Genomic DNA, 6,000 nt, shown 5'->3' with positions numbered 1-6,000 from the left:
GATATTGTTATACCTCATTCCGAAATGTATCTTTGGTAGTTCCAATTTCATCAGCTTGACTACCTGCACCTTTGTCATTGTTTAAGATGTTTCCTAAATAGCTAAAGAAAAAAAAATAAACAAATAAAAAGTAAAGATATTAATAAAAAATAATTCAAGGATAATAAAGTAATTTCTTCCACTGTTGCAATTGGTAACAAAAAGGGTTAATTCTGCTAATGCCCTTAAAAGACCTATTAACATAAAAGCCTGTATATTAGCGCTCTTTAAAATCAAAGTAAAAACCACTCCATTTTCGCACGCACATTTCAAATGATGATTTCATCTGTCTAGATATAAAATGGTACTCAAATATGCCGCCTTTGTAGCTATGGTAACTGATCCATTATCATCTCCGTTACAGTATTCTTAGCCCATAGCCTGAAAGAATCACGCTGACCAGAGATATCATGAGCTATCACTTTGTTATAGGGTTGCACACAGCAAAACAGCAGTCAGTTGCAGCGTTTATTCTATGCGCGGATCACAATGTGACCTGCTGTCCAGAGACAGAAAGGGCTGGAAAGGACAAAGCACACAGCAAGGTAACTTCAGTGTGCCAGTGATGATGACGGCTGAAGAGCTGGCTGTGGTAAGCGACCATCCGTGTGCTGACGTAAGATGGGCTATGGAGGGGGGGGGGCTCTCAGTACTTGGTTACAAAACTGATATCATTCTATCTGTTCAGGTAAAGAAATCAGAAATCCAGTATCCCAGACATTAGGTTGAGATAGAGATTTAGAAAAAGAAATGTTTTCAACAGAGGCTTTGACCTTGAGTTAAATGAAAAAAGATGCAGACACAGCCTGAGAATCTGATGTTTATTAACCATTTGCCATCTGGTCCAATTTTGACATTTTTCATCATTTTTTTGCAACCAATAGACATAAAATAATAGTATATCATCTTTGGATGTTAAATGAAGCTAGGCATTACGATGCACTGTGGCTATAGACAGGCATATGGTGTCTGCTCTATGTCATGTGCAGTAGCAGAAGCAGGTAAGGTAGCAAACATGTGGCAGGAGAGGATGATCAGCTAGAGTTTTGGCCATATGCAGAGCCGCAGGTCACAGATGGGAGTGTATGCCACAGAGGGAGGTGTGTGGATGCTCTATAATCAGGGTGGCTTGTATGCTGGAAAGACAGGCGAGCACAGAAGGTGTGGCGTAGGGAGGTAGCTCACAGAGATTCCCTGTGTATGAAACTGCTTCTGATGCTGATGCTCCCTCTTCCTCTGCTAAGCCCCTGACAGGTCTGCCCTGAAGCTCCTGACAACAATAACAGTGCCTGAGTAGGAAAAGATGATCAGCACACATCACTGGCACACCTCTTCACTCTAGATTTACCATTCAACAGATTCATCCGACAGCCATCTCTAACTGGTGAGTCTTTTATTTCATCTCAAATATCTTGTATCATCGTTACAAATACTCAGTAGGGCTAACCTGATTAATCTCAGCTGATACAATAAACTTTTATGGCAACGACATGTACAGTGTTGCCTGCAAAATCTAGCTGGTACCAAAACAGTATTAAAATATTTTAATTTATATTTGATTACATTTGAGATTTATATTTTAGATTTGATTATATTTTATCATTTTAGTGAAACTATATTTAATGCTATACAGTAAAAAGTATAAATTGTAGAAAACACTACTGTAAACTAAATACTATATAAAAGTTTATTTATTCATTTTAAATCTGATATTTTAAGTGTAGCGCATGTGTGTCTGGCACATGCAAAGTTTGCATTGTGGGATTTTCCTGTCCTGGAAGCCCAAGGAATATCTGACCTGGAGTGAATTAATAATCATTTAATCCCTTACTGTGTAATTTTTTTTACCCTTGAACTTTTCAGCAGTGGCCAGGCATGTGAATTTGAACAGGCTAAGCCTTTGGGGTGGGGGCGCATATTTTCTCATGGAATTAAGGAATATTATTTAAAATGATCTCAGCTTGCATTTTTGCTGCTCATCGGTAAGAGACAAACGTGGGTATAGATATAGTGAAACTATGCCCTCATGGGTGAGAAGCTTTGTGCAAGCTAAAAGTTAAACAGATGAAGATTAAACAGATTGCAGTCAATAAGTAGCTTACTGTCTCTGTGTTCTCCAGTACACGTGAGATCAGAGATTCCCCATCATGGCATGTCAAAAATCTGCCAATGAAAATATATAGAATAAAACAGCTTTGACAGTTTAAAAAACATAATATATATATATATATATATATATATATATATATATATATATATATATATATATGTATAAAAATAAAGCAAATAGTCTGGACTGTAAATAATTTAACTGATGAAATATGCATTTCACAGTTCATTAATCGTCTTTAATGTGCACTACAGTAGCAAATGATATATAGCTAGCTCCTTTGCTATTTATCATAAATTCTGTTATTTGGTGTTCAGCATCACGTGAACCTGAACAAACACCTTTGCAAGGCTCAGTAATTTTTTAATATCATTTTTATATTCCTACTTTTCACCAATCCCTGGACTTTCGTAATAGGATTATAAAGAATATAGTGCATTAACTGTCAAAATAAATATGTTACTTCATTTGGAAGCTAATATGTTTAATTAGCACTTCCCACAGCATAAAATGGGACATTCGTGTCATGTAATGTGAATTTTCTGAATATATGAAGTCAACAACATATGAATTGTCAAAAAATTTGGATTTAGGCTTTTTTTTTTAATAATGCCATGTAAAAGGCAACATTACTGCATTCATGGAATCAGGATGATTTCTCTTTAGATTGTAAGCTCCAACGTGCAGGTCCCCTTGAACCCTCTTGTATAGAATTGTATTGCTACTGTACTTTATGCCTAATTTTTTAAAGCACCAGCAAACTGCTGGTGCTATATAAATTCTGTAGAAAAATAATATATTAATCATTGGCTGTGAAACACAACAATGTTGTAAATAGGCAAAGGAATTTCAGTTTAATTTATCAGTCAAGATGATTTTTATTTGATTGTGTATTTTCTATATTACCACTGCTTTGTGTTGCTTTACTAAATAAGCTTGTTATTCATATTATATAAGGCAAAACATGGGGCATATAGCGCAGTCACCAACAAAAATCATTAGTCATTATTATCTGCCTACACTAAACCGATGAAGGTGTCTAGTGAATTGATTACAGTGATAGCTGCTCATCGTGGCTATATGCTTACTAGGGTTTATTATATGTTATAGATGATTTTCTAAGCCAGCATAATCACCCAGATACACTCATGGTCAAATATGTTTAAAAAGTCAAACTTGGAAACATGCTACGTAAGCTGTGTATGGGTACACATATACAGTAATACTGAAGGACACAAATATGTTGTGTTTCCATTAATGATCTGTATATAATCATATCATAATAAAAAAATACAGAGCTCTGCTACTAGGTAAATTCTACAACTCTTTTTTTTTCTTAGATGCTTTCCTTTTTTCTTATTTTTTAATTCTTTGATGCTCACAAACCATCTACTAATTTCAACATTAAAAATAGTTAAAAACAATACCTGGGCATCATCAACATTTCCATTAAGATGCACTGTTACACTTGTTCTGTTTGCAGCACAATAAAAATAATTGCACTAGTTTCCTTCATTTTGAGAAATGTGCATGATTGATCTAAGCATGAATACAACAATGTCCACAAGGGTGCTGCATCCTTCATTTTGATACATTGGAAAGTGGGTGGAAAGCGGTATTAGTTTGTCTTATAATACAGGTAGACATAAAAAAGTATAAAATAAAATATGATTTTGTATATCATGTAAAAAAATGGAAAGAAAGCTGATACAAAATCTAACTTCGTAAGATTGGCAAACGGCAAAGTGCAAAGTAAAGTAACCCTTAGCTTCCAATGACCAATCTATCAACTAACTAAAGTAACCCAAATCATGATTGGTTATGTGGTTTAGTCTGTTTTTTTGTACTGCTTTCTTTAAAAGCCCAACTGTTTTTTCAGTGCAAAAATATGTGCTCTCATACAGCCTTTTACACATATGAAAAAATGGCATTACACTTTGCAGGATGATACCATTTGAAATGAGATATACAAAGCTAAACTCAGAGGATGGTGTAGCAAATTATTGATTTTTTTTTAAATCAATCTACTAAAATATTCAGGCTAGAGATATATTTTGCACCCTCATGCTATACTTTTGTTGTAATCACAAAAAGATTACTTAATAATGAAGGAAATGAATAGCTTTGAAAATGCTACATGATTAGCTGTTACTAAGCAAGTATGTTAGAGTTCTGATGTCTTCCTCAGAGACAGACAGACATTTTGCATTTTTAGAAGGTTAACAATCACGACCATTTCCTTTAAATATAAAATCAGCATGTGCAGTGTTGTCATACCCATTTTCCTTCATTGTTGGTATTTTCATGACAGTATACTGAGGAATAGATTAAGAGCCAGTTTATATGGCTGCAATTGGTAAAGTTAAGGTCTTTTTTTAAAGCAGGACTCCAGCCAAAATTAAAAAAATAAAAATGAATAGGCCATGAAAAATGCCAGAACCAGCTTTGTTGCAGTATTCATTTTCAATCCAGGCAGTACTTTGTTTCTGTCCTTAATGTGATTCTAAAGGCTAAATTAAAAAAAATAGCAAACATATACAATGGTTTTGCACAGAGCAGCCCGATCCTCTTTTTTTTGGGTCCCCTGCTGATGGTCCTGGCTCCTTCCCCCTGCCAAGAGCCCCCAATAGCAAGCCTCTTGCTATGGGAACACTCAAGCAGGCTCGCTCACAAGCCACGCACATGTAAATGGACATTTATACACAGAGCGTGGATTGGCCCCGTCCCTCACACTCTCCTCACTGGTTCACTGGCTGTGATTGATAGCAACAGGAGCCAATGGCTCCCATTGCTGTGTGAGCCAATGAGGAGAGAGACCCTGGAGAGCCGCTGCGCTCATGCATTTTTTACCCTTTTGCATAGAATGCATGAAGGTAAAAAAAAAACCTTCTACCTTTAGAACCACTTTAATGTCCTCAGTCTGCTGGCCAATATTCATTCAACTCACGTTCTCTGAGCCCAGGAACTGTCCCATCCAGAAAGGAGAAGCAACACAATGATGTCACTCTGCTTTCTCCCCCTGTCACCATGCTTCTTGTCAGCACATGAACTTATTGGCACCTTTTGCTGTCAAGCTCTCACACCAAAGCCGTACTACACAGGGATTGTAAAATACTGATACCAGGTACAATTCAGGTACTTATACCGTTTGCATTCAAAAATACCTATAATGATGTATTCATAATTATAGACCTGCATTAATGTCTTTAAATGGCAATTGTCAAACCACCAATTGCATGTAAAGTGGAAACCAATAGATCAGTCCCCATGAATTTGTCAAGAAATAAAGATACATTTAGATATTATGTTTGTATGTGACCACTAATCCTCTCAGCTTCTTACATTTGATCAGGTTTGAACTAGAAAAAAATGTTTAGCTATATGATGCATTTCAATGATATGTTTGATTTTTGGCATGCTGTGCCGCATGGTCTGGGGTAGGAGGGGAGGGGCAATGGCATAATATCTTATTATACCTATATACAAAATACATATTACACCATGGAGCTCAAGAATTTTAAAATTCCATTGGTGGTAAAATTGCTATATATATATATATATATATATGTATATAGATAGATAGATAGATAGATAGATAGATAGATAGATACTATATTACCAAAAGTATTGGGTCGCTTGCCTTTACACGCACATAAATGTTAATGGTGTCCCAGTCTTAGTCCATAGGATTCAATATTGAGTTGGCCCACCCTTTGCAGCTATAACAGCTTCAACTCTTCTGGGAAGGCTATCCACAAAGTTTAGGAGTGTGTCTATGGGAATGTTTGACCATTCTTCTAGAAGCGCATTTATTAGGTCAGGCACTGATGTCAGACGAGAAGGCCTGGCTC

At 36.0% G+C, this 6,000-nt stretch overlaps 1 pseudogene across 1 annotated transcript in view; it reads left to right on the top strand.

Annotated features, from left to right (window-relative positions):
• The first annotated feature begins 438 nt into the window (after positions 1 to 438).
• The window catches only part of LOC149428777 (sodium/potassium/calcium exchanger 2 pseudogene), a 43,278-nt pseudogene continuing 37,716 nt past the window's right edge, over positions 439 to 6,000 (top strand). The window contains exons 1-2 of the transcript XR_016310682.1: positions 439 to 631; positions 1,284 to 1,423. The product of XR_016310682.1 is annotated as a sodium/potassium/calcium exchanger 2 pseudogene (transcript). The remainder of the gene's footprint in view (positions 632 to 1,283; positions 1,424 to 6,000) is intronic.

Source organism: Staurois parvus, unplaced genomic scaffold (assembly GCF_062004578.1).
Source record: "Staurois parvus isolate SC_StPar_1 unplaced genomic scaffold, SC_StPar_1.0 ptg002974l, whole genome shotgun sequence".
NCBI lineage: Eukaryota > Metazoa > Chordata > Amphibia > Anura > Ranidae > Staurois > Staurois parvus.
This window is presented reverse-complemented; position numbering and strand designations above follow the sequence as displayed.